The sequence below is a fragment of the Paroedura picta genome, chromosome 1 (genome assembly GCF_049243985.1).
Source record: "Paroedura picta isolate Pp20150507F chromosome 1, Ppicta_v3.0, whole genome shotgun sequence".
In the NCBI taxonomy this organism is placed as follows: domain Eukaryota; kingdom Metazoa; phylum Chordata; class Lepidosauria; order Squamata; family Gekkonidae; genus Paroedura; species Paroedura picta.
In genome coordinates, this window is record NC_135369.1 from 27,258,781 (window position 1) to 27,274,870 (window position 16,090).

The 16,090-nt window shown below is 45.5% G+C and overlaps 1 protein-coding gene across 11 annotated transcripts in view; it reads right to left on the reverse strand.

Annotated features, from left to right (window-relative positions):
• The window catches only part of DTNB (dystrobrevin beta), a 167,743-nt gene extending 151,653 nt beyond the window's left edge, over window positions 1-16,090 (reverse strand). For 2 of the 11 annotated variants that reach the window (XM_077330649.1, XM_077330631.1), the window contains exon 1: window positions 15,846-16,031. The gene's annotated coding sequence lies outside the window, so the exon portion shown is untranslated. Of the gene's footprint in view, window positions 1-15,845 lie in introns of all 11 variants that reach the window. The other 9 variants (XM_077330656.1, XM_077330622.1, XM_077330698.1 and 6 more) reach the window with 7 other exon arrangements.

The following is a 16,090-nucleotide window of genomic DNA, read 5'->3' on the forward strand; positions in this document are numbered from 1 at the left end:
ACAGGAAATAGCTAATACAAAACCTCTAAGCAAACATGAAGATGACATTGATAGTTTGACAACCGGAGTATGTAGAGCAGAAAGCAGATGACAGCAGTTTAAATAAATTGCTATCCCTTTGTTTTTAATACAGATCCAGATACTGGTGTAGGGAGGGGAGAAAAAGATGCAAAAGAAGATGTGATGAATGATTGTAAAAGACCGTGAGCCCCTCCAAAGTCCTTCCAGCTCCCATTTCCATCTGGAGACATTCCTGTGATGCACAGGCTTGGCCTACCCTGAAAGCTCTTTGGAGTAACCCGCCCTGAGCCTCCGGGGAGGGCGGTATATAAATATAATAAATAAAATAAATAACCATCATACAAATGCATCAGAAAGCCAGAAGGGGCAGAATCTCCTGACCTTTTCTGGGAGGCTGTTCCACAGTCAAGGGCAGGGGTAGTCAAACTGCGGCCCTCCAGATGTCCATGGACTACAATTCCCAGGAGCCCCTGCCAGCGAATTTCCAGGAGCCCCTGGAGGGCCGCAGTTTGACTACCCCTGGTCAAGGGTCTACTCTGCTTCAGTATATCTGGATCTCCTCAATGGGGGGGGGGGGAGAGATGTACAGTTCATCTCTGCATCCTGCCTGCAGTCATTTTGCAGGTCCTGTGGAACTTTGATAGTTCCATCAGCACCCGCATCTCTGCCAGAATACCTGGTGAGCTGCCTTTATGATCTGTTCCTCCATTGTTAAGGAGGCATCAAGGATTATCCCTAAATTCCTGACAGAGTGCAAAGTTGTTAATTGCACTCCATCAAAGAAGGGGAAGTATGCTTCCTTATCGGACCCTTTCCTACCCAGCCATAAAAGGTAAAGGTAAAGGTAAAGGTAAAGGTACCCCTGTGCAAGCACCGGGTCATGTCTGACCCTTGGGGTGACGCCCTCCAGCGTTTTCATGGCAGACTCAATACAGGGTGGTTTGCCAGTGCCTTCCCCAGTCATTACCGTTTACCCCCCAGCAAGCTGGGTACTCATTTTACCAACCTCGGAAGGATGGAAGGCTGAGTCAACCGTGAGGCTGCTGGGATTGAACTCCCAGCCTCATGGTCAGAGCTTCAGATAGCATGTCGCTGCCTTACCACTCTGCGCCACAAGAGGCTCATACCCAGCCATAGGACTTCTATCTTTTTGGGGTTTAACTTTAAGTGGTTCTGTTGGAGCCATTCCACTACCACCTCCAGACATTTGGCCAGTGTATTTGGGGGTGGGATCAGCCAGCCCTCCATAAGCAGATAGAGCTGTGTGTCACTGGCATATTGACGATACCCAAGCCCAAACCGCGGACCAGTTGTGCTAGAGGGTGAATAAAGATGTTGAAGGACAATCAGGGAAAGTACTGCACTCTGTGGCACCCCACACGGGAGACCACAGTGACACAACTGCTCATCCCTGACTGGTACCCTCTGTCCTCGCCCTATACTACTGAAAGGGAACACAAACTATTATGGTGAACCTGATGGCTATATCCCACAAAGCTCTTTAAAGATGCACTGCCTGTTTTCATGTAGGAGCATGGTTAAGTTTTGGCTACAACCATATAGCAGGTCATTCCCATTTTTCCCTTCCCTGATTTTACCAGTAAATCACATATTTAATGGAGGATAATTTAGCAAGGTTACTGGAACTACAGGATGCTTCTCAGGGCTAAAAGATGAGATGAGTGGGGTGAGAAGAACTTTTAAAACATTCTAGATAGACATAGGCACACTTTTATACAATAATCAATATAAAATTAAAATGTTTCCTCGTTCCATTCCGGGTCTAAGAGCAGATGGTTATGTTATGTTTCACTCTAAAACAAATCATACGTACAAAAGGCTTCCTCGGTAGTCACTAAAAAATTCAAATACTTCTGCCCTCCTCGCTGAATAAGCTCAGACAAAGACAATTTCAAATTGACCTTAATGTTTACATGTTTGCTTATTTCAGAAGTATCGTAAAAGAGCCACCTAAATTCTTTAGGCCAATACTACAGGACCTATTTTAACAGGTTTCGCTCTTCTTGGAGCTCATCAGCTGTAGGTAACGGCCTATTTTGGATTCAACTGGGTAGCCATGTTGGTCTGAAGAAGCACAACAGAATCAGAGTCCAGTAGCACCTTTAACACCAACAAAGATTTATTCAGGGTTTGAGCTTTCGAGTGCATGCATGCACCCTTCGTCTGATGAAGAGTGCTTGCACTCGAAAGCTCATGCCCTGAATAAATCTTTGTTGGTCTTAAAGGTGCTACTGGACTCTGATTCTATTGGCCTATTTTGGGTTATGCTTTCAGAGGTGCATACTGGGACTGGTTAGGGAAATCGGAGAGATGTTGTGACTGGCTTAGGCTGCTGGGAAATGTGTTTTATTCTTGTCTTATTGTGCTTTTGTAAACCATCGCAAGCCGGCATGATCAGTGAGTGGCGGTCAATAAATCGAAAAACGAATAGCTAGATGGACGAAAGGAAGGAAGGGCACAGGGAGGCTGACAGCCATTTTTGCCTCTCAACCTTGCCGCTTATCACAACATGAGTTCTGCATTCATCTTAGGATCTGAGATCACGGCTACTTCATTTTATGTGCAAACAATACTTGTCCCCTTATAATTACAATAAGTCGGTTGACTTGAAATGTGTGGTCCTCACGCTTACACGAGATAACTGCTTTATAATTAACAAGTCAATCCCATTACAGGGGGCCTGTACATAAAGACAATATGTTACAGTTAAAGTGTGCTATGCCAATTACCTAAGTCCAAGTTGCAAGGGCTTCCTAGAGAGCCTGCCATGTGACAAACCATCCAGTTGTATCTGTCACAACAGAGTATCAGTAGCAGATAACAAGTAGGTGTTCGCCCATTTCCAATACCAGATTATAAGAGCAATGGGCTGCATGCTGTCTGTTTAGAGCAGGAGTAGTCAAACTGCGGCCCTCCAGATGTCCATGGACTACAATTCCCATTAGCCCCTGCCAGCATTTGCTGGCAGGGGCTAATGGGAATTGTAGTCCATGGACATCTGGAGGGCCACAGTTTGACTCATGGGAATTGTAGTCCATGGACATCTGGAGGGCCACAGTTTGACTCATGGGAATTGTAGTCCATGGACATCTGGAGGGCCACAGTTTGACTCATGGGAATTGTAGTCCATGGACATCTGGAGGGCCACAGTTTGACTATGCCTGGTTTAGAGCCTTCATCGAGTAGGATGTGGCAGCTCTCTTCCACACATGGCTGGATTAAAGAAAGCTTGTGGGAAGAACAGTTGATTATTGCCGCTCAGCCACAACGGATGGTCCGTCCAATAAAACCTAACCATCTCAGACTGAATATAGCAGGGAGACCACCCTGCTCTCACCAGTGAAGCAGGGTCTCCCTCTTCACCACATCAACAGAAGATTTTTTGAATTCAGAGATGGCTTCTGGATCTCACTGACCCTGGAAGAAAGCTCTTGGAAGAGGTTTTTTGAAAACTTATATGGACGATATGTTAATGCTCGATGCAGCAGGAACCTGACAGAGAATACTCCGCTAGTGGGGTGTTTTTTGTGTGTCATTACCAAATCATAGCTTCTGATCTGGTAGGAATGGAATCAAAATAGATACACAGCTATAGATTATGCTGGTTTACTTGGGCAATTGTGCTCTTTTGTTTCCAAGAGACTGTGCCCACACCTAAATCTGCTTCTGCAGACTGGAAAGAGATTCCAGTATAACAATGGATTGCCAAATATACATCTTACTGGAAGCTACACATACTATGACTGAGTCAAGTCTGGGAGGCATCCTACTCCACCACTGAGCTACATGTCTACCATGACACATCCAGTTCAAAATTGGCAAGTTTAAAGCTAATTTCTGCCCCAGAGTTTAATTTTCAAACCCTTAAAACAGTGGTCCCCAACCTTTATTAGGCTGGGGACCGGCAGGGCATCGGGCCGCGCCCGCGCTTCGGGCCACGCCCACGCTTCGGGACGCGCCTGCGAGCCGCGCCCGCGGATCGGGCCGCGCGGGCGCGGCCTGCACGGGCGCGGCCCGGCCCTGATTCCCTCTCCCCACCCACCCGCAGTAAGAAGCTTCCCGGGCCGCAAGATTGCGGCCTGGGAAGTTTTTTACTGCGGGGGGGGGGGGGCGGGGAGAGGGAGCCGTGGCCCGGCGCCATGGCCTTTGCGGCCCGGCACCGGGCCGGGGCCCGCAGGTTGGGGACCACTGCCTTAAAAGATTTCTCTGCACTGTAACTCAAAGCTTTGAAATCCAGGTGGCTATAGTATGTCAAGATTCTAGTACTGAATTTGTATTTTATATACAAAGTCATGTTCCTGTTTTATTCTGGAAGACTACAGAAACAACTAATGCACACAGCCCATTTTTTTGAGCACTGATTTATTCTGGTAGGGTAGGATGCAGAATCTTAATTACACCTTATGAGGTTACTGAATTCTTATCTACCGCATGAACAAATTCAGAAGGGAGACATTAAAGAGTATACCAACTGCTCCAAATATGCAGTTCACTCTCTATTCTCTTAAAAACCGTGTAGGTTGCAAAGAGAGCATAGCTGACACGAGAGCCAATTTTGTAAAACTACTACAGTATAATTTTCTTCCCACAAGTACACGCAAGGGCAAGCCTCTCTTATTCCAATTACAGTTCATGATGATTAATTTGATATTCCACTTTTACGTTTGCAGGTGCTGTTGCTCTGGAGCCCTTGCTAGATCTCTGCAAAGCTGCACAGCAGCAAAAAGGTAAAGCAACGTGACCCAGAACACTTATCCTACTTTCTCATTTTGCTCTTTTATGCACAATGATCTCAGGTATTTGATCAAGTAATTGCGACACACCTTTGCCACAAACAAAGGGATAAATTCATCCTACCATGTCCACTATTCACTGCAAGTCAATCATTGATGTTAGCTCTGCAACGTGAGAGTTACAGTTCTAAGTTCTTCCGCCTTAGAACAGGTTCCAGCTACTAACTTTGCCAGAGACAGGAGGTTGCAAGAGTAATCAAGGGGGGGGGGAGGAAAAGTGCGTTTCTTTTTATGGCGTTTTGGATTAAATTCAGGGTATGTTCCTCTCTTAGATCTTTCAACTGTCTGCCAAGGTAGAGTTGATAATCCCACCTAGGTTCCAGAGTCTCTAATATACCCAAGCCCCCTTTTCCTATTCTACTACTGAAAAGCCTTCTCTTCTATCATTTTAGTCCACCACCTGATTTTCTGCAGCTTCATTTCTGTTGGGGATTATTATTATTATTATTATTAAATTTATATCCCGCCTCCCCCTGGAGGCTCAAGGCAGATTTGCAGGATCATCCAAAAAAGGCTGTTTATTATAGTCCTATCTGCAACATGATCCAGGCAATAAAATCAGAGCCCGGTAGCACCTTTAAGACCAACAAAGATGTATTCAAGGCGTGAGCTTTCGAGTGCAAGCCCTTTTCCTCACTCTTCCTTGCATTCACGCCTTGAATAAATCTTTGTTGGTCTTAAAGGTGCTACCAGACTCTGATTTTATTGTGCTACTTCAGACCAACACGGATGCCCATTTGAAAGGATCCAGGCAAGTTACTTGTTGCACGGTTTACCAGAAGAGCTCTAGAGACACAACAGCTATACTTTCCCATCTGAACAGAAAGCTGCACAAGACCAGCCGTCTGATGGGCCACAGGATTTTCTTTTGGGTGGTAAGAAGTGCAGCCAATTGATATACACAAGAATACTTAAGAAAAGTTACTTCAAGCTGGTAAGCACTTTTGTGAAGTACCTTGTGGGGATTTAGAAGCAGTAAGTGTCCCCCAAAGGCGGTTTGCCTTCTGTGTATTGGATAATTTTGCCAGACTTCTCTCCCTTCCAATTGGAGCCCTGAGCAACATTCCAGGGGGAAACAATTAGCTCAGCTTGCAGAACCGCAGGTCAATGTTTAAGGCAGCAAGAACAAAAGTAAAAGCCAAACTGCATCACAGAGATTGTGTCTGTGAAGCTATTTACTCAGATTTAAAATATTTACTTAAAATGCTCTTGATGTTCTTCCCTCTTGTCACAGGACCTGTAGTGATAAACAGCTAGGGTTTAGCAAGGAAGCCCAACTGCCTTGGGAAAGCAAATCTTATTCTGGATGGAATTACTTGTACAGCACAGAGCAATTACACCTAATATATGAAGCCAACAACACAATTCAAGAAGGGAGCTAATGTGGTGTACTTGTTGTTGCTGGAATAGAACTTGGTGGGACCTGAGTTCAAATCCCAACTCAGTCATGAAGCTCTGTGTGACCTTGAGGCCAGCCACCCTAACTTACTTCATGGAGTTGTTGCCAGGATAAAAAGGAGAAGAGAACCATGCATATTCCTCTCAACTCTTCAGCAAGATGGCAGGATGTAGAAGAAAAAGAAAAAAAAACTGAACAGATGTCACACTTTTGAACAAACAATAACTGAATTTTCTCTCGGTCTAGAACCATGAGACATAACTGGAAAAACTCAAAGGAGGAGAGACAGAGATATTAAATGCAGCTGTCTGAGCACACTTCTAGAAATGTCCCTGATGGCTTACCAGGAGCAATTACCCCCCAAGCATTATTGCTACACAACCACCATTTATTTCAGTAGGATTGGTGTCCTGTTCAACACCTGCTGAAACAAAGGCAGATTGTAAAGCAATAGGGGCCATTTACTCCCACCTTCTGTTAAAGCAGAACTGCACTGCAATTCCACTGAAAGCAATAGAATTTCTCTCCCTCCACTCTAGTTGGCACTAGAAAAGCCCTAAGTAGCAATGCAGACAATTGCCAGGTATAGGGAACAGAGCTGCATGCTGAGACACTGTCAGCTTTGAAAGGAAAATTCCACTTAAATCAATTCTGCAGCAAAACGTATGGAAGCAGCTGTGCACAGACTGTCCTGAATCCTCTAAGTGCCAAGTCTAGGTCCTGGAAAACAGCAGAAGGATAAAAACTAAGTTGCCAGAGTAAACATATGGCTCATTTCTCAATTATCAGTGAGCAATTTCTTCTCTTGCTCAACTGTCCACACACTTTGCACATGCCCATTCCCCCTTCTCCCATCCTGTACTTACAACAGACCCCTGGCACTGCAGAAATGATGAAATCAAGGAACAAGAACTTTTCCAGTGCATCAACTCTGCTTTGGCATTTCCTCCCATAAGAGGATCACCAGGCAAGCTCCCAGATACTTTGGGGGCTAGGGAGGGGGTAATCCTGACTCTTTGATTGCCATGGCTCTCATCTCTAAGCTCTGTGAGAAGTTTTGTCCAGCCTTCTTAAGAATACCTGCATAAACTTTCAGCACTTTGTGAGTAACAAAGTACACACCACCTTCAGCAATTATACTGCCGCAGCCCAGCTATTAGACCAGTGGGCTAGGAAGCAAAGCCAAAAACCTGAGGGACTGCCTGTTGCCTTATTCCTCCTGCAGGGCTTTACGTTCTGTGGGTACAAACCTGTCGGTGGTTCCCAGCCCATAGCAGATTCACCTTGCCTTTGCCCTGACCTGGTGGAATGAGCTTCTGGAAGAGCTGAGGGCCCTGCAGGAGCTTGCACAGTTCTGCAGAGCCTGTAAGATGGAGCTTTTCTGCCAGGTATTTGGTTGAGGTCAGGGCATGGAAGATGGGGGCCCCTTCCACACCACCTGCATTGGGGTCATCAGCACCGCCGAAGGTTATGGCCCCATGAGGTGCCGTGGGAAGGAGGGGAATGGACTGGGGAATGGACTTGGGTTTTTTTATGGATTGTCTCGTCCACAGAGAGGGCTTTTGGTTTTATATGTAATTGTTTTTTTAATCATTTTATTGTAACTTCGCTGCAAGATGCTGTGTGATAGTAGTGGATAATAAATTCAAATAATAAATAAATAAAGAGGAACCGATCGCAAAAGTAGCCCAGCTGGTGTTCTTCCACCTATGCCAAGCTACTAGCGCTCTACCTGGCCCCAGAATACCTAGCCACAATGATCCAAGCAACGGTCACTTCTAGGCTGGTTTTCTGCAACTCGCTCTATGCAGACCTACTCTTATCCCTGCCCGGAATCTCCAAATGGTGCAGAAAGTTCTTACAAGAACACCTTGGAGGCTCCATATTCAGCTCACACTCCAGCAGCTGCACTGGCTACCAGCTGACTACCGGATCAAGCTTAAGGTTCTGGTAATCACCTTCAAGGCCATATGTGGTTTGGGCCCTCAGTATCAACTCTCCACCTATTCCCCCCAAAGAGCTTTATGCTCCTCAATCACCAACTAACTGGCAATCCCTGGCCCCAGGGAAGCTCATCTGTCAATGTCTAGAGCTAGTGCATTCTCAGTCTTGGCCCTCACCTGGTGGAATGAGCTCCCAGAGGACATCAGGGCCATGTCAGAAATAAAACAATCCACGGCTGAGGGTCTTCATCTCACTATTATATTGATCCTCTTGTTGTGCAGTGCTTTGCTCTCTATGCATGCATGCTAGGAGCCATCTCTTTTTAAAAATCAGCACAAAAAAAGGAAAAAAAGTGGTTCTGCATGACAACCCACCCATGGGTTGAAGAATACCATCACAGAGGACACAGGGAGGGGCACAGTCTTCCAATTATGGAAGCAACTGATTAAGTGCAAGATCCTTCAAAGATTACCAAGTATGCGCTGCAACTATATAAACAGATTAAACTTCTCCCATAAGATCTGCCATTGTGTTCGTTTCAGTACATACAGTGCAGGGTTTTAAGACAACCCACTGTTAACCTTTCACCACAATGAAATAGCCCATTCATTCCCACTCACTTTCCTGATCCAGACAGTATGGAGCTGAGGTCAAGGCCGGGCCCGTGAATGTTTCAAATTATTCCGCTGGGGACAGCTGCTCAGCCCCTGCACTAGTCACACGTAGCAACTTCTTCCTGTTCCTTCTCCTGCCCCTGTCTTTAATGCACAACCAGAGCGCCCACTTTACAGACCTGGTGCTGAGGCTACACAGCGAGAATGAGCTGTCCCAAGATCAGCAAGGCAATGGCAAGTGATTCTCTATGCTAGGGGTAGTCAACCTGTGGTCCTCCAGATGTCCATGGACTACAATTCCCATGAGCCCTTGCCAGCATTTGGGAATTGTAGTCCATGGACATCTGGAGGACCACAGGTTGACTACCCCTGTTCTATGCAACTATGAAATCCAGCAGTTCTAAAGCTACAGCGAGGACACAGCCTACCCGATCTCTAGCCTCTGTGAGGGATACAGACCAACCATGGGACTTTCCAGCCTCTGAACGGCATTCAAGTCTGAAATAGAGGAAGTGAGACAATTTTTATTCCCCTACAACTAATGAACCTGGCTTTCACATAATGAATTTAGCACATGACAGCAGTCACAGAAAGAGGGACTGCCAGGTGGACAGCTGTGTTGGTTTGAAGCAGCAGAAAAAGTTTGAGTCCCAGGAGCGCTATTAAGACCAAAAAATTTTTATTCAAACATAATGAATTTAACATTGATTAGAGTTAAAGGAATAGTTTCTACAAGTAAGAACAGCATCTGAACTAATGGCACCAGCAAATAACAGATGATAGTGTACATCACACTGCATAACTTTTGAAAGGGAAGAAAATATTCCTCTGAAACATGTCCAGATGGACTTCCCAAATTAATTTTAACTCTAGTTGCTGTGCACCAGCAGAGCTACTTTGTCTGTGTTCTCCTGCATGTTCTTTCCACCTTGAATATTCTGTCTTATGGGGATGATGAAGGTGGAGAAGAGGGCCAGTGAAGCAGGTGAAATTTACCTGGCCTAATAGCCCCCTCCCTTTTTTTTGCCATTTGGCCAGTTCTAATCTCATTTTGTGCAGAAGAACAGTGGTCCTCAACCACCGGGGACCACTCAACGCCAGGGACCACTCAATGCCTTTTACTGAGGCCCGGTGTGTGTGGGGTAGTTTACTCCTCTACTCTCAACCACTGCCCTAGCGCTCTCTGATCGCTATGGTAATGTTTAAACATCCCTTCAAAATAAGATACAGACACGCCACAACAATGAAGTGTGTTGTAAAGGGCTGGGGGGGGGGGGAAGGCGTCCTTCGGGCCCCACCTCCAATTAGTCGAAGGACCACATGTGGTCCGCAGCCCACAGATTGGGGATCACTACAGTAGAATACACCACTTCCAGAAATAAGCAGCAATAGTCTATGGAAATGGCAAACTCCATCATCAAGCAGCACTGCCGACAGACAACTTGACACAGAATATACTACTGCCACATAAATTCAGTCTCAGCTTTTATTTGGCAGCTGTTTTACAGTGGATGCAACAATAACACAAATCTGCCAGCCAAGAGCCAGAGAATGCAGGCTAGACATGCACTAAATCTTAGAAGTGCATAATTATCATCAAGATCACCTCTGGAAGAACTCCAGTACTCCTTTCCTTGTTCCACTGGCTCTCTTGCAGTGAGGTGTCTTGGTTTTCAAGGACAATAGCAAAAAGTTAACAAGGACTGTGACAGAGCTTTCAGCAAGAACCCATTACTGTTCTTCAAAAAAAGAACTGTTGACAATGGCTAGGCGTGGAGGGGAATTTTCTGAAGTCAAATATAAAGCAGATTTGGAAGATATGGAGAGAGCAACTAATTCTGGATACACAGCTTCATTCTTGCAAATGCCTCAAATAGTCCAAAACTTTAATAAATAATAATGTAAAGGGGAAAAAGCTCTTATTCTTTTTATAGTATTTGGTAATTGAAAATTGGCTGCAAATCATTTTCATTATTAAAGAAAATGATCTACAGCCAATTCTCAATTACCAAATACTACAAAGAGAATAAGAGCTTTTTTCATACCCCATTTTACCTGAAGGAGTATCGAGGCAGCTTACAATTGCCTTCCTTTCCCCATGACTGACACCCTGTGAGGTAGGTAAGGCTGAGAGAGCTCTTAGGGAACTGACTGGCCCAAGGTCACTCAGCTGACTTCAAGTGGATGAGTGGAGAATCAAATCTGGTTCTCCAGATTAAAGGCCGCTGCTCTTAATTACTACACCAAGCGGACTCACCACCTTGTAAAGGGTAAAAGTAAAATTGCCAGTGTGCAGATATATTGTTAATAAAACAAGGAAACAGTTCAGTGGTGTGTTTTGCATGCAGAAGGTCCCAGGTGCAATTGCTGAAGAACTATCAAACCTTGGGGAAGAACTATCAGTGGTCTAACTCAGAATAAAGTAAGCTTCATACAGAGATATATCAAACTGCAGAGGTTTTTAATTTGTGAAGATGGAACAGACTGCAGAATGTTTTATTTCCACTCACCTTTTTGTAGCATATTACTTTATAGCTAAAGTACAGGCATTATCAACAATGAGAGAGAGAGAGAGAGAGAGAGAGGACAGTTAAGTGTGCAGAATTTTCAAGCTGTCAGTGGATTTCTTACTAAGAGATAGTTGGCATTTGGATGAAAGAACAACTTCTAATGGCAGATTAATCAAAATGTTTAGTGCTCTGTGCATGTTCAGAAACACACTGCAGGAAGAGTGCAATTATTTAAGAAAACAGCAAAGAGAGACAAGATGACAAGTATAGAACATTGCAGACTAAAATAAAAGGAATCATACCAAACAGTTTCAATTAAAACAAAGAAATAGTGATCCTACACACTTCCAAGGAAATCTGGATACGTGCAAGCTGTGAGACTCAAGTTATTCTTCCAGTTGTTGACTCAACTCACTGTTCTGGAAAATGATGGAAGTGTTTCAGGAAGGCTAGGGTAATACACTGAGATTTAGCCACCATTCCATGTTTAATCAAAGTCCAATCTTAGAGACAACACATGCATGCCTCACGATGCACGGTAGCTGCTTTAGGCTACAGTAAACTCTGGCTCCCTACTTATGGTGAACCACCAGGCAGAACTAACTGCTAGCATGGATGCAAATCCACAAAGAAAAAAAATGAACACACTGACTACACCCATTTCAAACACTGCAAAAATTAATGCACTGAGGAAGGTGAATTGGGTAAAAGGTAGCATAGGAATTTTTTAAAACCCACACAGAAGACTCATGGGCAGGAAATTACATTCAACTAATGTTTAGATTACCATTGGTGACAACTGTGGGACATTTGCTGCATGTGTTTGTGACTTCTAGATGCGCACACTCTGGATAAGGGCAACAGAAAACCCATGTGAATGCTTGATGTGCAAGAAAATCCGCACAGGGATTCCATAGTATTTATTATGCAGACGTGCTTTTGACGCAGGAACACTGTAATGAGCAATTTAAGGCAAATTACAGTTGGCACGTTTGAGGGTTAAATGCATAAGACTGCAAGGTCAAACTCTCAAACCAACAGCATATAAATTAACCAAATGCCTACAGACAAAGAGACACAGATATATAAGTGCTTCCAGGGTTTTGGATAACTAGGAGTCAAAATTTATGCCTCCTATGAACCTATTTAGGATGGCTGGGTCTTATCAACATCATTTGGAGGATGGCATGTCCAAAACACAACACAAAGATTATCTCCAAATCCCATCCCTGGGTCCAGCTCAGTGAGAGAAAGGAAGGAATGACCCATGGCAAAACTGCGCATAGGAGGCAATCTTTGAACTGAAGCACCAAGGCAAAATCCAGTTCTCCTGAGCTTGGGAGAGATCACCATTGCTGTTTCCTTCTGTCTCTTCATTTCCCCATTTCTGCAGTCACCACCATTGCAGTTATTCCACTCTCAGCTCTTCGCCTCCCACCACTTGCTGGTGCTTAAAGGACAAGTTAGTGCTCAGCACTCAGCTCACACACTTTCTGTTCATATCAGACCAGACTAGAAAGGCTAAGTGAGGACAGAAGCAGCATCTCATGCACTGAGTGGTGCTGAGAAGAAAGAAGGTGGTGGCTTACAAGCTCAGCTAGTGCTAGAAATGAAGCAAAAAGAACAAGATAAATAAAACTCAACATATGGAGAAGGACCTGAACACTGAAACCTGGCCAGTTGTTACCAAGCCTCCACACCAAATCCATTACCTCTGAGCTTGTAGCACGCAGCCTCTTTAGACCCTATGCCAGGCTTTGGCGTTTATCCCTGGCTCATGCAGTTCCATGCTGTGTCCCGATTCCTGCTTTTTAAGCCACTGTCCACTTTGTCCTATTTCCTTGGGAAGTCCAGTCTGCCGACTGTTTTCCCTCTCCCACATAGCCTCTCTTGATCCTGAGCACTGAACTACAGGTTCAGAGATGCCAGCCAATTAGGCCTTCCTTTCTTTAGTTCCTTGCTGACTGCTCTTTTCATGTTCTAATCTACTGCTCCTTCAAGTTTCCTTTTCTCAGCTCACTGCCCACTCTGAACAATTTGTTCTTACCTCTAGGTTTCCTCTCCCCTAATTTTCTGATTGCCTGGAGGCTTCCTGATCCTAAACTTGTTTTCATGCATGATCTTAAGCCTGTCCAGACTGCCTTCACAGAGACTGGACTGCAAGTTCTGTAGTCTCCTGTGCAAAGAAAGCTTACATGTCATACCAATTCAGCAACTGAGCAGCAGCTTTTCACCCCAAGACTTGATTCACAAAACTACCTAGCTAGTATGATCAGTCATTAAAAAGTACACAGTTCAAGTCTTCTTAGTTGTGGGGTTCCAGAAAACAAAGGGGGAAGTATTTATGTGCAAATACAAGTTACAAAGTCATAAGTGATAATAATGTGTTATTCATACTACCATTTTGAGTACAGGAACAATGGCGGGTTAAATGCCAATTCAACCCTTACCACATTGGCTACTTTTCTGTTCCCTATAGTGCCCCACATGTGCTTTGAAATGTCAGCACGAATGTGCAGGTAAGGGATATGAGAAGCAGGTGCAGAGGTGATTGTAAGGGGAAAGAAAGTAAAACAGGATAGCTTTAACACACTATTACTTGTATTGTCCTCCATGTGAGAATTGCAGCCCTCCATGAGAAACATCACACAATGACTGATTAAGGAAGCATGGTGTAGCGGTTAAGAGTGGCAGATGCTAATCTGGAGAACCAGGTTTGATTTCCCACTCCTCTACATGCAGACAGCTGTGTGACCTTGGGCTAGTCACAGTTCTCTTAGAACTGTTCACAGAGAGCTCTCTCAGTCCGTCCCCATCTCAAAGGGGGTCTTGTTGTAAAGAGAGGAAGGGAATGGTGTTCTTAAGCTGCTCTGGGACTCCTTTGGGTAGTGAATTGCAGGGAAGGAAAAAAAACAGCTCTTCTTCAAAGCAATGTGTTCCCCAAAGGCAAAGCAGGAAGGGGTAGTCAGTGCTGTCCACTGTCAGCTAGTGCTGATTCACCCAGATAGCAATCCAGGAGCTTGGCTCAGGCTCAACGCTTTGCCAAGCCCCTCTATGGACTTGAGATCTACACCCTGATGATGAATTACTCCCAGCAGCAGCATAAAAATCAAGATAAATGCAGCATTTTACCGAGGCTACAGTCTCCCAGGCAGTAGGTATCCAGGCAATAAGTTCTTCCACAGTGAGAAACATAATTTTCTCATGAGGTTAAGGCATCCAGGCTATGCTAATAATAAAAGTCATGTCCACCAATTTAACCCATATGTATGCTCTGGAGAAAAATAGACTTAATTATTTCTCATTCACACTTTCAGTCTAAAGAACATGAAAACCCATGTGACTAGACTCTGGCTGGACTCTGAACCCACACACTGCGTGTCCCAGGATTCTCAAAAAGTGCACTGAAGGCTTAAGACAGTGAATGGAAAAATCCCAGAAGGCCTCCGGTTTCAGACACGGAATCATAGATTCAGTTTCAGACATGATCCCCTAGGTTCATCTGTAGGTAACAATTGTATATTATATTAGAAAAATATGAAGCTCCCTTATCCTGAGCCAAATCATTGGTCTATCAAACTCAACTTTGCCTACTCTGACCAGCAGCATTTTAACAGGATCTCAGAGATTTTTTCATCACCTACTACCTGATCCTTTTAACTTAAGGTGTCAGAGGGATTGGACCTAGGACCTACAATAAAGAGCACAAAACCACACCAGACCTCTGAATCATACTCATCTCTCAGGAAACCCACCAAAGGGTTATTATGTGGATTAATAAATTTTATGCACTACAGTTAACACCATATAAGCCAATCCCCAGCATTCCATTATTCAGTCTAGAATGACCAAGAGAGATGGGGCCATAGAACATCCTGTGCTCACTAGGAAGAAGGAAGCCTATCCTCCATCCCGACGAATGCATCACTTCCATTTCTGCCAGGGAAGGCAACCAGCTGCTCAGCAGGAAAAATAACACAAAGTAAACCAATATCTCCTGAAAAGGGAACCCACAGAGAGGGACCGCATGTCCCAGCCCGCATTCCCTCCAAAATAGTCAAGACCACCTGCACAGGTGGGCTGCCACTTCACCATCCCAAGAGCCTTAACAAGGAAGGGATGCGGACCACTGAAGCAGGGCTTGGTCCTTTCATTCAACATGCAGGGCCAACAGGGCAGCAGGGGCCCCGCCAGCACCTCTCCCCTCCCCCCCCATGCAACCCTGCTGCTGGTCCCCAGTTGGCGGTGCAAAACAAGCGGCTGCAGCAGTCTCGGTTTAGCAAGGTCGGGAAACACACCTCACTCTCGGGGACGGAAGAGGAAAAGCAGGAGGCTTTGCTGCCGCACGCCAGGTAGGAGCGGAGGCGGAGGGGCCCGAGGGGTAGCCCCCAAGCCTTCCTGCATACGGAAACTCAGGTAAAGGAGGGTCGCGCAAGCCCTGCCCCGAAGGGACTGCGGGAGGGGGAGGCGAGGTCCTCCCCGGGGCTTCAGGGGGACAGCGGGGCTGTCGTCCGTCCGTCCCTCCCACGCTCCCCTCACTTACTTTTCTGCGGGGGGAGAAGCCGAGGCTTCTCCGTCGGCCGGGGGAAGGGGGTTGACCGCCCAGCCCCCGCGCGCGCCACAGCGTTGCTCCCCTCAAGCAGCTCCGTCCGCACCTCCCGAGCGGCCAGCCGACGAACCAACGATCGTCCTCCTCTCAGCCCGGAGGACCCGCCTTCCCTGCTTCGCTATCCAATCCAGACTGCGGCTTCCGAAGGGAAGCGAAACGACAGGGGGAGGAGAAAAATA